Source organism: Eretmochelys imbricata, chromosome 5 (assembly GCF_965152235.1).
Source record: "Eretmochelys imbricata isolate rEreImb1 chromosome 5, rEreImb1.hap1, whole genome shotgun sequence".
NCBI lineage: Eukaryota > Metazoa > Chordata > Testudines > Cheloniidae > Eretmochelys > Eretmochelys imbricata.
Genome location: NC_135576.1, coordinates 54896665 through 54916307, shown reverse-complemented (window position 1 = coordinate 54916307; position 19643 = coordinate 54896665).

Below are 19643 nucleotides of genomic sequence, written 5' to 3'. Positions count from 1 at the left end.
TGGTCTTCCGTCCCCTCGAGTTACCTAGTGGCCATGCCCCAGTGTTCCCAACAACTCCCCCCTTTGAGAACACTCAACAGCCTTGGCTCTGAGTTTTCTCACTTGGGCTACTTATTTCTTTACAATATGACTTTGCATAAGCACTTTGTGATAGCCCTGAAGAGAATGACTTATTAACTTTTGCAAAAGGGCCCTGACACATGATACCGCACAGCATAATACCAGTAATACAAGCAATACAGGAAAGAGAATTTTCAATAGCAGGCTAAATAAACCACCAAGCCAAGACAACAAACCCCAGCCTGAAAACAAGGTTTGCAACCAATCGTTCTCTGGGGCAGTATAGGCAACCTGTGCTCCGGCTCGGGCATGGGCCTCAGCCTGTACCACCTTTTCATAGATCTCATAACTGCTATCATTGACATATACACAACATCGGGGCCCGATGAGGGCACAAACCCCTCCTTGGAATGCCAAGAGATAGTCCGAAGCCAGCCTGTTTTGGAGGGAAAAGGTCCTGAGCTGCTGTACCTCTTTATTTAATATTTTTTACTGCTGACCCTAAATCACTAACCGAGTCCTCTAACTCTAAGGCCACTTTCTCAAGTACCATCTGCAGCCTTATAGTATAGCAGCCTATGCATGCCAGGGCTGGCCCGGTAAACAGTGGCGCTATTCCCAGTACAGAGCACCCTACCAGCTTCTCGGTTGTGAGGGGATTCTTCATATTGCCCTCCAATGCCTTAGTCAGTCGCCGCAGGGTCTTTTCTCGTGACTCAACAGAGGTGTCTCGGGCATTTCTAATCTTTCCTTTGGGCAGTGTGGCAGTTATGGAAAGATGAGGAACTCCATGAGCTATATAACAGCTACCTGTCCAGTTGGCTGGCAGTACCTTGTAAGCCTTTCGGCCACATACAAAATAGTGACCCTGTAGGGCCCAGTAAGGACTATTTCTTAAGGGGATTCCTGGGATATTTAAGGCTGCTTTTCCAAACAGTTCATATGCCCCTAGGGGGGCATCCCATCCTCCTGATTGGGTACAAGTGGGGGCATTTTTAATTGTGCCATTCAGATTACACTCGCCATAGGGACCACTACAAACCCACCATTGGCTTGCTACATTGGAGATATTAACTGGACGGCAAGTTACATTTCCAAACCCCTTTTTTGTGGTAAGATTATTTGTAAGTGTTTCCCTAAAAGGGGAGGAACCATTACACCCACACTGTTGGCCTCCCCTGTTGGCTTGTATCCAATACCCATCAGCCCACTGTGTAATAACACAGGAGCTCTTTCCCACAGGATGCCCATAGGGATCAGATTGGTTTCGGGTAAAACATAACACTCCCTCAGCGAGTACTGCAACTGAATACTCCTGGTCCTGATAGGTGGCTTGCTGTAAAGAGGTCTTGTTCCAGAACGGTGAGTCCGTTCTTTCCTGCTCTTTGGTGGTGGCTAATTCTGCTAGGGTCAGGGGCAGCATATCAAGGGGCATTCCCGTTTTGGGGGATAGTGGAGTTGGAGCACACACCCAGCAATCAGTCTGGTTCGTTAAATTAGTAACATGGTGCGCAAGCGAAACAAAGGAGTTATGCTCCCGATATGCACAGTTTGGAAATACCAATACAGAGAATAACAATGTTACCCAATTAATTATCACCAGAGTCTTCCCAACCCAGGGTCTCCAGTACCTGGGTGGGGCCATTTTAGCATTAAGGTGCCCGCTATTTGTGTCTTTTAAACAGTAGCTTTAGCCCGAGATCGTCACTAGATGAGGAGTCAGCAGGTTGGACGGTCCACTGTCCTGCTGACGAGGGGGCAGGTACTGCCTTCAGACGAGAGTGATGGATCCAGTTCTTGTGTCCCTCGATCTTTGCCGCTGTATGGGAGATCAGCAGGACGGTATAGGGTCCTTTCCACCTTTCCTGGAGAGGCTCGTCTTTCCAGGTGCGAACAAGCACAGAGTCGCCGGGCTGTAAGGAGTGGACGGGAGAGTCCAAGGGGAGAGGCTGGGAATCCTTGGTATACCTGTGAAGAGACAAGAGAACAGCAGACAGGGAACACATATACTGTGACAAAAAACCATTACCCAACTCCCATTCCCCTGACAGAACCGGGGTGCCATTCATAGGCCATGCCCTTCCAAACATAATTTCAAAGGGACTGAGCCCTAATCTACCCTTTGGGAGAACGCGGATACGGAGTAGGACGAGGGGCAAAGCATCAGGCCATCGCAGTGAGGCTTCTTGGCACACTTTTGAGAGATGCCGTTTAAGGGTCTGATTGGTACGCTCCACTACACCACTGGCTTGCGGTCTCCAGGGCGTATGGAGTTTCCAGGGGATCTGTAAGGCATGTGAGATGCTTTGAATGATTTTTGACGTGAAGTGTGTCCCATTGTCAGATTTCATCCACAGGGGGAGTTCAAAGCGAGGAATGAGCTCCTTAACAAACTTGAGGGCCACTGTCCTGGCAGTGCAGTTACGGCATGGGAAGGTTTCCGGCCATTCGCTGAACCAATTCACTATAACAAGGAGATATTTGAACCCTTGGGTCCGGGGAAACTCAGTAAAGTCTATTTGCCACACTTGTCCAGGGCCCGGAGTGGGTTCTAGGGCAGCTGGTGGCACAGGATGTCCCGGTCGGGGGTTATTCTTTTGGCAGACTAAGCAGTCCGCTTGTACCTGGGCAGCCAGGGGTCGGAGTCTGGAAGTGATAAAGTATTTTCCCATTAGTTGGATAAGTGCTTCCCTGCCAGCATGAGTAGTTTGATGTAGTTTCTGCAGCACTGGCCGGATTAGGCCCTTTGGTAAGAGGACCTTCCCTTCTGAGGAATGGAGCCATCCCTCCTTTTCCCGGAGATTGAGTTTGTCAGTTAGCTGTCTCTCCTCCCCAGAGTACTGAGGGGTTGGAAGCTCCCCTACTGATGGGATAAGGGCATGCATATGGGCGTTCTCAGCCTGAGGGGATGGCAGGGTGGCAGCATGCTTAGCCTCTCTATCTGCTCGGGCGTTACCTCTGGCCACATCTTGATCCTACCTTTGATGGGCTTTACAGTGTACCACTGCCACTTCTGAGGGGAGTTGTACAGCTTCTAGGAGCCGGAGGATTTGGGGCCCATACTTGACTGGGGAGCCTTGGGCTGTCAGCATTCCCCTTTGCTTCCATAGGCCAGCATGAGCATGCAGCACACCAAAAGCATACTTTGAATCAGTAAAAATGTTGACCCGCTTTCCTTTTGACAGTTCAAGTGCACGGGTCAGGGCTATTAGTTCGGCAAGCTGGGCAGAGGTCCCAGCAGGCAAACCTTCAGCTTCCACAGTGTCATGGAGGGTCACAACAGCATAACCCGCCCTCCTTTGCCCATCTATTACAGTACTGCTACCATTAGTGTACCACTCATAATTTGCATTTGGGAGGGGTACATTTTTTAAATCCAGACGGCTGGAGTACTGGACATCTATGATCTCTAAACAGTTATGTTTCTGTTCCTCTGTTTCTGGCAAGAGGGTGGCTGGGTTAAGGGAGGGGCAAGGCTGTAAGGTGACTTCAGAGTTCTCTAACAGCTTAGCCTGGTACCGAGCAATCCGAGCCTGGGTGAGCCAAAGCCCTCCCTTTGCATCCAATAAGGCTCGGACCATATGGGGAGTATAGATTTGCATAACCCCTCCCAATGTTAGCTTCTCGGCTTCCTCAAGCAATAGGGCAGTAGCTGCAACCGCCCGTAAACATGCCGGCCAACCCTTTGCAACCTGATCCAATTGCTTAGAAAAATAAGCCACGGGACGCTTCCATGCTCCTAACAGCTGTGTAAGCACTCCTAGGGCCACCCCCCTTCGTTCATGTACATACAACTGAAACGGCTTAGAGAGATCCGGCAGGCCCAGAGCCGGGGCTTCCATCAATTTTCTTTTTAGGATTTTAAATGCCCTGTCAGCCTCTGGGGTCCAATAGAAGGGGTCATGATCTGCTCCTTTTACACAGTCGTACAGGGGTTTAGCCCACAGTTCAAACTCTGGGATCCATATCCTGCAAAAGCCTGCCATACCCAGAAATGCCCTGAGCCGCTTACGGTTACTTGGGGTAGGAACTTGACAGATAGCTTTCTTTCTTTCGCTTGAAAGCTGACGCTCCCCTTGCCGTATGTGAAACCCGAGGTACCGTACCTCTGGGAGGGCAATTTGAGCCTTACTCCGTGCTACACGATATCCCCGGAGTCCAATAAAATTCAGGAGGCTCACGGTGGCTTTAAGGCAGGGTTTTTGGCCCACAGTGGCAATTAACAAATTATCTACATACTGCAGAAGGAGAGCCTCCTCATTATCCCACTCCTGTAGGTCCCTGGCCAGAGCCTGGCCAAAAAGGGTGGGAGAGTTTTTAAATCCCTGGGCCAACACTGTCCAGCAAAGTTGCTTTTTAACCCTTTTTCGGTCCTCCCACTCGAAGGAGAAGATCTCCTGTGATGGGGTGGCAACTGGGATGGTAAAGAAAGCATCTTTCAAATCAAGGACTGAAAAATGGGTATACTGTCCCCCTATAGAAGCCAATAAGGTGTACGGGTTAGGGACAAGAGGGTGCAGAGTCTTAACCCGTTCATTGACTGCCCTTAGGTCCTGTACCAGCCGATACGTGCCATCAGGCTTCTGCACGGGTAGAATGGGAGTGTTCCAGGCTGACTGACATTCCCGGAGAATACCATACATTAGGAATCGATCTATAGTTTCCTGTAAACCTTCTCTGGCTTCCCTCTTGATTGGATACTGTTTTACTTGCACTGGGCCTTTCCCTGGTATGAGCTGAATAGTAATAGGGGTCTGGTGGGTGGCCTTTCCTGGAATCCCTGATGCCCACACGAGGGGGTACACCTGGTCTTCCCACGGACTCCATTCTGGGGCTTGCATGGCTGAGGGCTCAACTGCAAGGGTCATGATCCAGGCATTCTCAGGGGGTAAGGTAAGGGTTATTTCGTCCTCAGTAAAATGCAGGGTGGCACCGAGGCGACAAAGTAGATCCCGTCCCAGCAGAGGTGTTGGACACTCAGGGAGGTATACCAGCTTGTGGGATATAGTCCTGTCTCCCAAAGCACATTCCGCTGGGGCATACACTGGGCACTTGGTGTCCCTGCCTGTGGCTCCCACCACGGTAAGGGAATCTGCTGCTGGCAACTGAAGAGGCTGATTTACGGCAGTTCGGGCCGCTCCAGAGTCCACTAAAAAATCTATTTCTGAGCTTCCCAACAGCATCTTTACTCGGGGTTCCGGGGGTAGGGTGGTCCGTCTCCCCTGACACCCCTATTCCTGCTCCACCATCGCCATTATAGGGGCACCTCCCTTTTCTTTCCTCTTTGGGCACTCATTTTTCCAGTGTCCCTCCTGTTGACACAGGGCACACTGGTTGCGACCCAGTCGTCTCTCCTGCAGGCCCGGACGGTCGCGTCCACGGCCCCTTCCTCCCCGGCCACTTCTCTTAGTGCCGGCCTGTACCGCTGTTACCATCAATCTCACTTGCTTTCTCTCCTTCTCTGTCTCTCTCAGACTATAAGCTCGGTTTGCAGTCTCTAAAATTTGTGCCATGGTCATACCCATTAAATCCTCCTTTTTTTGTAACTTTCTCTTAATATCAGGGGCTGCTCTGCTCGTAAAAATTCCCTTAATAATTGACTCAGTTGCCTGATCATCGGGGTCTGCATTAGTGTTCTGTCGAATGGTGTCCCGAATACGCTGTAGAAAGGCCCCTGGGCTTTCTTTTAAATCCTGCATTACTTCATATGGCTTTGCCCAATTATTATGTCGGACAGCCGAGTGACGGAGTCCATGTAAAAGCAACTCCTTATAGGAGGTAAGGGTCATGGGTCATATCCCCATGATCATTTGGATTCCACCTGGGGTCTGCTCGGGGGACTTGTGCATCCGGGTCAGGGACATTAATACGATACCGGTCGTACCGTCTCTGCGCCTCCTCCCTTGCCTTGGACACAACCTGTTGTCTTTCAACCTCAGACAATAGGGTTCGCAGGAGGACGTTACAATCATCCCAGTCCGGCTTGTGACTACTGAGGCACCCCTCAAAGACTGATATAAACCTGCTTGGGTTGGTGGAAAACTCTCCTGCCTGTGCTTTGAAAGCAGCCAAATCCACAGGATTAAAGGGCACATGAGTATAAACCTGCATAGTTGTGGCAGGACGCCTGTCTGATCCAGACCGGGCGACTTTAGTTTCGGTGATTAAGGGGTATAGGCCAACCATTGGGGACTTACAAGGTGTGGGTGTAGGGGCCGAAGGGGACACCAGCTCTGCCATTACAGTGGGGGTGGGGGTCTGGGGACTAACATTAGCTGCTACCGAACCAGTCGGAGTCAGATTACAGCGCTGTAAAATATCTGGTCGAGTACATAAAGTCAGAAACAAATGCACATACATATGTTCATTCCATTTCCTTGTTCTCTGACAGAACAGGAGTAACTGAAGGATCGTGTTGTAATTAATTGACCCTCCTGGTGGCCACCACTCCTGGTCCTCTAGTTGATATTGAGGCCAGTCAACTGTACAGAATCGTTTTAATTGGCTCTTAGTCATCGGATCCGCACCAAATACCTTCCAGTTTGCTAGAATGCACTCTAGGGGCGTACACCGTGCCCTAACCTCTGAGCTCTGTCCCTGTCCCATACCTACAGGGTAACTCTGGGCGTCCCCAGGTTCCAACAGAGCATATAATCCGGATTTCAAAAGGTTCCTACCTTATCCAAGGGACCGGTTCTTCACCGTGGTCTGCAGCTGCTTCTCCCCCACGTCTAAGGGACCGGTTCTTCACCGCCGTCCACAGCTGCTTCTCCACTATATGAGTGCGTTGCACCGTTGTGCCCTCCGGGGTCGATCAAATCACGTCTCCTCCGAGGCCCCCGATGAACTCACCGGTGCGCGCTGGGCGTCGGTTCTCGCCGCAATCCTCGACCTCCAGGAGGGGTCCGGGCAAGGCTAAATTGCAGCCTCGTCGCCCACCCAGGGACGCCAAAAGCTGTTGCCGGCACCCAGTGCCGAGAGGCTGAACAACAGCTTGAGTGGTTCGTTACCCGGTGTGCTGCACCCAATAATCACAACGGGGTGGAGAAGCAGAAAAAGTTTATTTGAAGCTTCAAAAAGGTACAGGGAGATTTGAATCTCAAATCCTGTACAACAAAGCAGGAAGTTACACAGGCTTTTATACATCCTTTTTCCCAGCATACTTATCCAATAGTAAGCTGCTCCAAGTATCCATATAGCCAGCCAATCCAGTTCCCAGCTAGTTCCCTGATTCTCTGTATCATTTGTTAAACTATACATAAAGCTGCTTTATTCAGCATTGTTCTTCCATATCTTCCGTTTGGCCTTGCTTAGTTTCAGGCAGTCTGACTCTGCAACATACTGTTGCAGATTCTCAGCATAACTGCTGTGTGTGCCTCCAGGCGGGGGGGCCAAGGACACTTGGGCCTAGCACGCAGAGCTGCTGCGAGTGCCTCCAGGCAGGAGGGGGGCCAAGGACACTGGGGCCTAGCGCGAGGGGGCTTCATCGACACTCGTGGTCTTCCATCCCCTCGAGTTACCTAGTGGCCATGCCCCAGTGTTCCCAACAGTGGGGAAAGCAGTGCTAAAATAGAGATCTGTGTACTCTGTTATATAGTCCAAGAAAAGTACAAGAAGTCTGGGGGCTTGAGTAGTTTTAAAATTAGATTGGACATAGTATTGAAGAACACACTGCAGAGAACAAGTATCCATTGACAAATGGATTGACCAAATGACTTAAATCTTTTTCTGTTTATGATTTCTTTGATTCTGTCACTGCATGAAACTCACAAGTACACACAAGTAAATGTAAACACTGGTGGCAATATGAACTTGACGTGTGGGTATGTGACTGTTTCAAATCACAGCTTCAGGGCACATGTCGTAAATGCAGATTATTGCTTTTTCAAAAATTTGAGTTTTGTAATGTTCATGTCAACTTCAGATGAATCCTTAAACTGACAGATTACATAATGTAATTTACATAATAATGTAAACTGATTCAAATACTTATCTTGCACATATGTACAGTTTACAAATACAAAAAAACAAATTAAATGAAAATTGCACAATGTACAGTATTTTTTCATGCAGTGTATGATGTGTGTGTGTGTGTGTAGGTATGTGTGGTACAACTCTAGGTATTATTCTTACCCAGCTAACTATTGAAGACTAGTACTAATCTCCAAAGGAGGATGATGAGTTATATAGTAGAACCTCAAAGTTACAAGCACCAGAGTTACGAACTGACCGGTCAACCACACACCTCACTTGGAACTGCAAGCATATACTCAGGCAGCAGCAGAGACAAAAAATAAAAAATACAATACAGTACTGCGTTAAAAGTAAACTACTGAAAACAAAGGGAAAGTTAAAAAAAATTGACACGGTAAGGAAACTATTTCTGTGCTTGTTTCATTTAAATTAAGATGGTTAAAGGAAGCATTTTTCTTCTTCTTAGTAAAATTTCAAAGTTGTATTAAATCAATGTTCAGTTGTAAACTTTTACAAGAACATCCATAGCATTTTGTTCAGTTACGAACAATTTCAGAGTTATAATCAACCTCCATTCCCGAGGTGTTCATAACTCTGAGGTTCTACTGTACTGTAGTTCCCCTTATATGTATAACTGTTTCTTTGCTGAGTACATCCAGAATTACTAGCACATTAAGACCTATTAACTGGAGCATTTTGGCCAGTGATGGAGTTAACCAAACAATTATTGTGCTATAGGTTAATTGGCTTGTATTGCCCATCATTGGCACCATGAGGTGCAGACCATACTGAGCATGAGGGCATTCAGGATACAGGCTGTGGATTTATCCCTTTCAGATATTTTTCTGCAAAATAAACTAATCTTTGTAAGGTCAGACGTAAGTGGAGTCAATGAAGAAAAGCAGGGAGACATTGGGCCAGATTTATTCATGTATTTAGGCTTCTAAAATACCTAGTGGGATTTTCAAAAGCACCTAATAAGTTAGGCCTGTTTTGAAAATCTCACTAGTCACCTATTTGCATTTTTAGGTGCCTAGGAACCTTTGTAACTCTGGGCCCTCATTCTCTCCTGTGGCTGGATCAAGGACCAAACTGCTGGGTATTTATTCAAACCTAAAATTTTCCCATCCCTAATCTTAAGGATTTCCACCATGTCGTAAAAAGCATTTGCCAGCTTTGTGGGTGAAATATAGACTCCATTGAAATCAATGGGAGTTTTGCCATGGACTTCAGTGGAGGCAGAATTTCAGCCTGTATGACAGAAATGACTAATTTTTTTTCTTGAATTTATTCTCACTTTCTCCATTGCAGAAGACTATATTTTAGCAAAATGATTACTTATATTTTAACTTAGAATGGGAAAATTACAGTAAATTTAATCAGATTAGAGGTACAAGAGAGGTATTTCACCATTCTTTCAAACTCAAGCGACACATTGTCAAGTGTATTCCATGTTAATCTGTGAGGATATTATTGGATGGGGGGGGCGGAGAACCTCTTATCTGCAATCAGTACAATCTAGGATCTTGAACTAAGAGATTACTGACAATATAGCCCCTCAATTAAATCAGTGATGAATAGGATGATCAGACTGTCAAATTTTTCCTAGTCTGACTTAAATTGGCAATAGGTCTTTAATATTTGTAGGCGTCTTGCTTTTTAAATTAAATGCTACATATTTTTTCTCCAGTTTCTTGTGGTATTCAAATTTCAGTAACAAATTTTAGCCAAACTGATCATCACTCGTCCTCACTTTATCTGAAGGCCCTTATTTTAAATTACTGATCACTTTTTTAAAATTATTGTTTTTAGTATTCTGCTTTTCCCTGCATTAAGAATCATTCAGATACCTTGAAAGGTTCTTGTCAAGCTATTTTTCCCTTGGTTCTGCCCCACAGCCTCCACTAATATCTAGCTCTTGGTGATTTGTCAAACTGACAAATGAATTTATTTTCCCATAAGATATTTTGTTATTTCTGTTGCTTGGTCCTCTATTGTCAGTTGGTTTACAACTGACTAAATGAAGTTATGGTAAATAAGTACAGCAAGCTACTTCTCATCATGCTGAACATGGTACATTGCCAGAAAGATTTTGAAGTAGAACAGTCAGATTTGGCAATGTTTTTTATGACGCAATTTAGCCTTAGTGCTGTCAGGTTCTGTTCTGCCTGAGGGCCTGAAGTTCCACGGTTTAACAGTAAAAAATAATAATAAAAAATGTATTGTTGAGATATTAAAACATTTGAGTTTCTCAGACTTTTGGAGGGGTGTGTGTGTGTTTTAGCAGAGCATTTGACAGTACATGTTATGGAATCAAAACTCAGAAATTAATTCAGATTAGTTTGGATAGGAACACATACATGGAGTGAAAACTACCTATAACACTGGTAAACAAAAGGCAGTGATAAATTACAATATATCTAGTTGGGCAGGGAGATGTTTGTGGAACAGTATAGGGGTTTATGTTAGGATAGGTTTTATATAACATTTCCTTAAAGGTGTTCAAAAAGGATTAAGTATTTAATTAATGAAATTAGCAGATTATAGTAAATTGAGAAGAATTGCAAACAATAGTCATGAAAGGAAAAAAAACAAGACAACTAAAATCATACGCAGAAAATAATACACATGCCAAAAATACAATTTAATGTACCTGGGGAAAAATAATCTGGAACTCACATACTTAATGGGAGGGCGAAACAGAGGTCTGATCATACAAATAAATATACTAATAAAGTAGTAAGGACAGGAGCTAAGAATTTATAATCATCTTCTATATATCATTCCAATGCCTTAACCACAAGCTTATCCTTCCTTCTGAAATCCTTTCTAATGATAAGTCTATCAGTCTTGTTCAAAAAAAGACTATCTAATGGTATTACCAATGTTGGGTCTAATCCTCCCTCTAATGTCAAAGGGAATTTTGCCTGAGCAAAGGCTGTAGAATCTCGTCAGGTATCTTTTTTTGGTAACTGGTTGTGACTTTTTTTTTTAAATAACAGTGGAGAGTGGAAAGAAGAAAAGGAGTACTTGTGGTATCTTAGAGACTAACCAATTTATTTGAGCATAAGCTTTTGTGAGCTATAGCTCACTTCATCGGATGCATGCTGTGGAAAGTGTAGAAGATCTTATTATATACACACAAAAAGCATGAAAAAATACCTCCTCCCACCCCACTCTCCTGCTGGTAATAGCTTATCTAAAGTGATCACTCTCCTTATAATGTGTATGATAATCAAGGTGGAGAGTGGGTTGGAGTGGTCATTTCGGGTTTGTTTGCTTTGCTTAAAACCCATCATCAGGAACTTCCAGTAATTTTTTGGCAACTTCTATAAGGATAATTTTCCAGCAGTTTTCTGTGAACTTTGACAATACTTCCCTCCCCCAACCACACTTTGCCATTTTTGTTTTCATTTCCTTTTCTAAAAGTGTAATGTTAACTGTGCTTAAAACCTAGCATGATATACAAATAGTGTTATCCAATGACACTCTGTGAATCAGCTGATTACTGGGTGAGTTGTGCTATTCTATATACTCACTAGCCCCAAATCAATATTCTTCACCTCTGACACATGCAAAAACTGAAAATTCTTATCCTTTGCACTGGGCACATTTCATGGTAACAAATCAGACGAAATGATTTGCTATGAAAAACTGTACTTTCCATAGACAGAGTCAGTCTGAAATTACTTTTCTCAGTGTTCTATTTTATTCTATGTAGGTTCTTTTACTGCGCTCATCACCACAGGATCTGAGTGCCTCCCAGAAGTGCATTAAGGAAGTGACCAACATGTGTCATATATTGTTCTCTCATCCTCTCCCCAGAGGGAGAAATGTGTGCACTGGAATGTCTTGGTTTGGTAGGGTTTATTTTTATATAGCTGTGTGTGTGTGTATTTATGATACAGGAGGCCCAAGGTCAAACCTTGTGTTATGGTTCCTGAGCAGGCGGCTTCTTCCAAGAAATTTTTCCAGTCCTTGTGCCTCCACTTCTCTGTGGGGTCAGGGGGATCGAACAATCCGACCACTCTCCGACTGGCTCTCTGGGTTACATCTAGGGTGACCAGATGGCAAGAATAAAATACCAGGACACATGGCGTGGGGGGGGGGAGGAGCCACAGGCTCACAGCCCCCACCCCACTGGAGCCATGGGGAAAGGGGGATACACAGTCTGAGGAAGCTGAGGGTCAGGGGTGCACGGCCCCGGCTCCAGGCGCAGCCCTGCTGCAGGTCGGGGGTGCATGGTCCCCGCTCCCACTGTGGGCTCACAGACCCCTCTCCAGCCATGCTGCAAGCTGCAGGTTGGGGGTTAATGGCCTCATCCCCCACCACAAGCACACAGCCCCGGCTCCCGCCCACAGCCCTGCCACAAGCCATGGGTGCAGTGCCCCAGCCGCAGCCCCGCTGCTTACCTGTGGGACGGTACCCACCCTCTGGGAAGGACCTGGCAGGTTTCTCTGGCTCCTAGGGTCAGTGGTGGCCAGCGGGCTCTCCACTCCACGTGCTGTGCCTGCACTGGCTCCAGCAGCCATTGGCTGGAAGTTGTGGGGGTGGGACTTACTTGGGTGCATGAGCAGCACTCCACATCAGGGTAGCCGGGGGAGGTGTCTGTGCCCTGTCCACAATTGATTGACAGCGATGGAGCCAGTGCTTGTGGTAGGTGCAGCATGCAGAGACACACCCTTGGCCAGCCTGTGCCTAGGGGCCACAGGGTCCTGCTGCCTGCCGTTTCCTGGAAGCTGCCCTGAATAAGCACTGCCGGGACCCCAGGTGAGCATTCACCAGTGTAATTCTCCAGCCCCGAGCCAAAATCGGGACAAATGGCATCGTGGGACAAACAACTAAATATCAGGACAGTCCCGATTTTATCAGGATAGTGGTCACCCTAGTTACAATCCCCCCAATTTCTAGCCATGTTTCTTTAGGCTCGGTTCCTGCCACAGTTCTCCTTCAGGAGCCTGTGGTTAGTAAGAGAATGCAGTGACACAAACAGTTTCTCCAAAACAAAGTATGATTTATTTTGCCCAAACTCTACACAAAGTATAAAAAAGTAGATTTAAAAACAGATATCTATATGTCCAGCTTACCCTTGGCATTCCTCTCGAGCTGTAGGTGGTCCTCTCTGGGCACCAACCTACAGCTGGCTTGAGGCAGACCATGCCTCCAGCATGCTGACTCTGTCTGTCAACTTCCAACTCAGCTGACCACTCCCCCCTCCCTTTCTGCCAAAGACACCATTTTACTCCCTCAGGTTCTTTTGACCTCAGCTCCAGCCTTGGGAAGAGAAAAACATCTTAATCTGGATGGTGTCAGGGAGGTAGTTTCCTCAACTGGTGGCTCAGCCCTTGTTGTTTTAACACCTTTGAAGCTGGATACCTGAAAGACTGTCATATCTGGGTCATTGTTTTACCTTTTCTGGGTTTCTTCAGAACCACCCCTTTTACAGCTCCTTTGATTTGACTATGCATTCAGGCAGGTTTCAGTACCATATTGAATGGGGAAACAAGGTCATAATAAGAACTAATCCAGACATTTTCCCTGATTTGTCCCACCAGAGCAGAAGGTGGCAAGGTTTGTAATGACCCATAATTCCTGGTGGAGTTCATTCTACAATCTTAGATTGGCCCACAGGAAAATTCTCTCTCCCACCCAGACAAGCTTTCTTCTTATTATAAAAAGAAAAGGAGTACTTGTGGCACCTTAGAGACTAACCAATTTATTTGAGCATAAGCTTTCATGAGCTACAGCTCACTTCACAAAAGCTTATGCTCAAATAAATTGGTTAGTCTCTAAGGTGCCACAAGTACTCCTTTTCTTTTTGTGAATACAGACTAACCCAGCTGCTACTCTGAAACCTTCTTATTATAGAACATTCCATTTTACTAGAGGAGTATAGTTGTTCACTTCATCCCAGGGTTTTAGTCAACCTTTTAGATATGCTTGGCCCAGCCAGGGAGTACATTAAAGACAAGGACCAATACCATGAGCTTGATTCAAAATTATGTGGGAAGCCAATACAGAGCGTGGAAGATAGGAGTGATGTACTTACAGTTGCCTTTGTTGCTGAGGAGATACTCTTCAACATTCTGTAGTAGTTGGAGTTTCATAAGCATGGAAGTTTTTATGCCTAGTGTAACAGGGCCTCCTTGGTCCTGCTTCTCTCTCAGTCAACAAACCATGCAGAGACCCTTATGCTTGTTCAACACCATGTGCAGTTTATTTATAATTGAGTCCCACCACCTTCACAACATATCTTGCACCTTTACCAGGAGGGGAGAGTAATCTCTCTCTCCCTCTCACTGCCTATTTTCCCCATTTTTCACTTCCTTCCTGCACCTATTTGTGGGCTCTGGCTAATGGCTTAATTAGCCTTTCTGCCCTGCTCCACCCACAAATTAGGCAAACGTCTGCCTTGTCAGCTCCAATCTGCTGTGCCTGCTGTGAACAGAGTGCTGACTCAGAGTTTCATACTTAGCACTTTTTCACACCCAGGTATATCACATTGTTGTATTCCAGAAAAGAGGTGACAAAGACATGTATAACTGAGGGCAAATCATCATCTGCCAGGATGGAACAGAGTCCCCGAGATACCAGAGATGATAGAAAGCATTGCTAGCAGATGCTGCTATGTAAGAATCCAAGAGTACTCCTAAACTAGAGACTGAATTGACCGTTGTGGGTGTATGTATTCTCATACAGTTTGTGAATGCTATATCCTCATAAGACCTGTGTTTTACGCCGTTAAATATATGTAATCTCTTAATGTCTCTGAAGCCTTATTAGTTAAAACCAGTCCACACTTAATCCTTAAAGACAACTGTGGAAAAAAAACAATTTATGTTTTGGGGCCAGAGCCTACAAGTCAGCATCTTTACTCATACTCAAAGGCCTTCTACCTGTTTTTAAATGTCAATTTTGGTAAAGTGTAGTTAGTCTGGAGACACAAAATCAAGATTTCTCCAGAGTCTACCCATGCAGTATAATCCATGTAGTGTTGTAGAATCAGATTAAGAGCAACCTTTGTACATAAAGGTACAAAGGTAACAAAGCAGTGAAAGCTCATGTGCTTTTACGCATTTGGATGGTGGTTTCTTGGTGAATGAAGATTTATGGCTATAACTGGCAACAAGAATTGGCAGTGGTTAGTTAAGAACTAGAGTAACTCTAAATATAGTTATTACTTTTTAACAAATAGAAAACTTTGTTTGTAAATAAATTAGCCAATATTTTACTCTTAACTAAGATGTATAGTGGCATATATGACCCCAAAGGCTCTAGTCTGGCATTATTGAAGAGATCAGCTTTCTTGCCAAATTAGAAGGTATAGCTAGTAGGAGAAATGACACTACTTTAGACTGGGCACTGCTCTGCTAAAAACCATTACATCTCAAACCAATGTATCTTTAAAATGCATTTGTAATTTTTCTTGAATCTTATAAGGCTAATTCTTCCACTGTAATCTTCAAAATAGAAATGCAATAACTTATTTATAAGCATTTCTACATCTCTTATTACTATAGTTTCCAAGCACCAATATCTACAATATAGAATCTAAGAAATCTCCTCTGTATGTTTCAATTGCAAAATCTAGAACCAATAATTTATCCTTCTGATTCATTTCTATATGAGCTGATGCAATTTCCTGTACTACATGAAGGTGGAAATACTGAGGAAAGGGCTGTTAGTTTACAGACAGACATACAAGAAACAGGAAGTCAACCAGGGAAGCAGAAAAAATAGGTGGCTGCAATGCATTTGTTTATCAAAGTGTCAGAGGTTATTCCATGCTATTTCCTTTTAGGCTCTGATTTTCAAAAAGATTTCAAATTGGCCTCCAATTGTTCTCCTCAATATTTACACCACAAATTATTATGGATGCAAGATAGTTGTGGGCACCTTTTGTAGCATTTCAGACATCTAGACTTCTGATATGCCAGTGCAATGTGGTGTTTGGCTGTGTCGATGCTGTCAATCTTGCCCACAGTTATTCGCAACATAAAACAGAGAATACTGAGTATCAGGTCTCTTTAATTTTAAACCGCGTTGATTCCCTATTTCCAAGACAAATCAATCTAGTTTACGCCAACAGATATTTGAAACTCAAGTTTTTAAATTTGGTACCTACACAGTGTCCCTCATGATTTCAGTCAATGGAACAAAAATATTTTTAAATTAATTAGTCCAGCTACTTCAAAGTAGTAGAAAGTATCTTTTCCATGCATAATAAATAATGTTAATTTAGAATTGTTATAGTTTTATTATAGTTCTGTCAGCCAGCTTAGTGCAAACATTTGTAGTGTGTACTTTGGTTATGTACCATTCCTTCCAAGGGCTTTTAGAGTGTGTTCTCAAATCAGACTGAATGATAATTATACATTGCATTCCCATGATGGTGGGTAAAAATTCAGCACATTTAAAACCTTTGCAAAACTGTAATCTTACCAAATTGTAGTCAAATGGTTTTAAAAAATGGATGTGTGGAGGAAAAAGCAAACATTTACAAGATAATGAAATGTTTATGTGAAATTAAACTTGACTCAGATACATGCAGGATTATTTCTCAGAGGAATGGGCTTTTCTCTGGTATTCCATTAGTTTCTGCAAGGGTGAGAGGAAACTGTATTTGACAAGGACAGAGGTGGAGTTAATAGGCCAGATCTTCAGCTGGTACAAATGGAAAATGCTGATTTACACTAGCTGCAGATCTGGCTAGCGTGACCACTCATGCATTCCCAGCATACCAGACATTCTGGTACTTCTGGGAATGGCATGGTCCTGCCCCCACGAGCGTGACCTCCACACACAGTGCATATGAGGTCACCTCACATGGAGGATGCCATTTTTGAAGAGCGTGCTGCTCCGCCCTGCCACTGTGACCACATAAAATGGCATCCCCTGTCTGCTACTGAGCAAACCACCCAAAAAGAGGACCTTCTGGTTTAAAACCAGATGAATGGCTTGCCTCAATCTGGTTCATTATTTGCAAACCAATAGCTAGATTGCCCTTTCCTACAATGAAATACATGGGAGAGGGCAAAGGTTTGCCTTCCCTCAGAATGAGTTATGGGAAGGGCTAGTTAAAAAAAAATATGTTGAAACATGGGTTTTCAATTAATGATTTTTTAAAAGAAGTATCTGCTTTTTATAGGAAAAAATGACTTTTTTTTTTATGAAGAAATGGAATAGCCAAAAGCGAAAATATTTTGGCCAAAACCTAAAATATTTTTATTTCAAAGTTCTGTCATGGTGCCTTATGGAATTGTAGTTTTGATTTCCTCATTCCATATTCTCATCTATGGGCTGGGATTGTTGCTTGGACAATGTCTCCCATGATGCACCAGGGCCAGAGATATCCATGGTGTCCTACCTTCCTTTTCCAAGAGGAAATCATGGGACATATAGTCTGACTAGGAAGTCCAGATTATAGAGGAGAATGGGAGCATGAGATACCCAAACTAAAACTCCCATGCTGCACCATGGCACCATTGCAAATCAGTTTTTTTTAAACCAGAATATTTTTTGTTTTCTGCTGAAATATTTTGGTATTCATATTTTTCTGAAAATTTGAAATTTTCTATGTTAGTGCTGAGATGGGTATTGGTGAGCGAGTCCCCAAGCACAAGGATTTGAGTTACCTTCCCATGTTGTTTTTATAGCACTCTGGAGAGAGAATTGTAATAAATAAGGCTATTGAATCACATCATAGAGGAGAAAAGGAGGACTTGTGGCACCTTAGAGACTAACAAATTTATTTGAGCATAAGCTTTCATGAGCTACAGCTCACTTCATCTCACGAAAGCTCATGCTCAAATAAATTTGTTAGTCTCTAAGGTGCCACAAGTACTCCTTTTCTTTTTCAGGATACAGACAAACATGGCTGCTACTCTGAAACCTGTCAATAGTAGAGGAGGTGGAATATTGGGGTTTTTAAATCAGTGAGGGAATGCTTGTGGGGAAGAATTTTAGTTATATTCTGGATAAATCTTAAAGATTTGGTGCCAGATCCCCAGCTGGTGTCAAAGAACAGAGTTCCACTGCAGTTTGTGGAGCTATTCTGATTTACACCAGTCATCGATCTGTCCATTTAATTCTCAGATTCATACTTTCAATATTTCTGAATATAGCATTTAAAGAGCCATAAAGAAACTTCAGATAGGTTTTTTTCCCTCTACAATAGGATGGGCTCACATCAGAAATATCTGGGTTATCTGAAAACTACATGAGCAAAATGACAATGCTTTAAAAAATACTGCCATAGTAATTTTCATCATGTTCAACTGCAAGGGGAAAGTCTTCTCCATTTGTAATAAATAATCATTGAAAGCCTGTTGCCTTAATAATTTGTTTCCCATGATTGTATGCGCACACCATCTTGTTAGAAGGTTGCTTTGACATACTGAGCTGCTGTTGGAACCAGGAAAATAAATCAGGCAGAAATCCGGATCACCTGCAGTCATGTCTGTCAAACTGAACCTGAAGAGGGGAAGGACAAGTACTTGGACGATTTCTTTCTTTCTTTGTCTTTTAAATGCTCCCCAACAGCTGGATAATGAATAACACTAAACAGTGAATATTCACATGGAAAGAAAGTAAACCTGACCAATAGCCACAGTGACCATTTAAAAAAAAAAAACGCAAACCCATTGAAAAAGCCATAACAAATTAAATAACCCTAGTAATAAACTAATACTTTTATTTTATTTTTTTTTACATGGAAATTATGCTGGTACAGTCTAAGAATTCCTGATGTCACTGCATGGCTTGTAGATAATTTATGGTTAAATGATATAACTAACACTTCATGAAGACAGCTCATCAGAAACCTACTGACAGTTACCTGTGTCTAAAATCAATCCTGTGATGAACTGGCAGCCAGGGAAGACATATGATAGTATGTTGGGGGATTTCGTTTAGTTTAGTTTTTGGTTTAGTTGTTGTCAATAGCTGAGCAGCTGTACTCTGAATTGACTGAAACTGAGCTGAAAGGATTTCAAGTATCCCAGAAAACATTACAGTAGCTAGTGCTTGAAGTGATAGAAGCATGAATGAAATCCATCTGCATTCTGAGAAGTGAAATATAATCTTAATAATTTGTTGTGCAGGTATAAAGGAAATGCTGATGACACTGGCTCCTGAATATATGCTGACATATAGATTTCTAACTTCCACTACAGTCAAAGTCAATAGGATGCAATTTGGTAGGATTCCATGACAGTCTCATATATTAAATGCTTTTATTTTAAGTAAGTTTTGTGTAAAAGCACTTGGATACAATATCAGACAAGACTCCAGCTGAATCAATATTAGGATCAAATGATAGAGAAATTTGAGTTTCATCAGCTTAACAATGAAAGCTTACCAATTGTTTGTGAATGTCTTGCCCAGTGGTGACACATAAATTGCAACCAGTAAATAGCCCAGTAAATAGGTAAAAGTCTCCTGCTGACATAAAATGACATCTGCTAGCTAGACAAGAGCAAAATCAATCCAATCACTGTGCTGCCAGCAACAGACTGAAATTCTGGCTCAATCTAGCATGATGTGATGATCAGCTGTATCATTCAGAAGTGGTTCTTAAAGTCAAAGTGCTACCCTGCACATGTTACTGA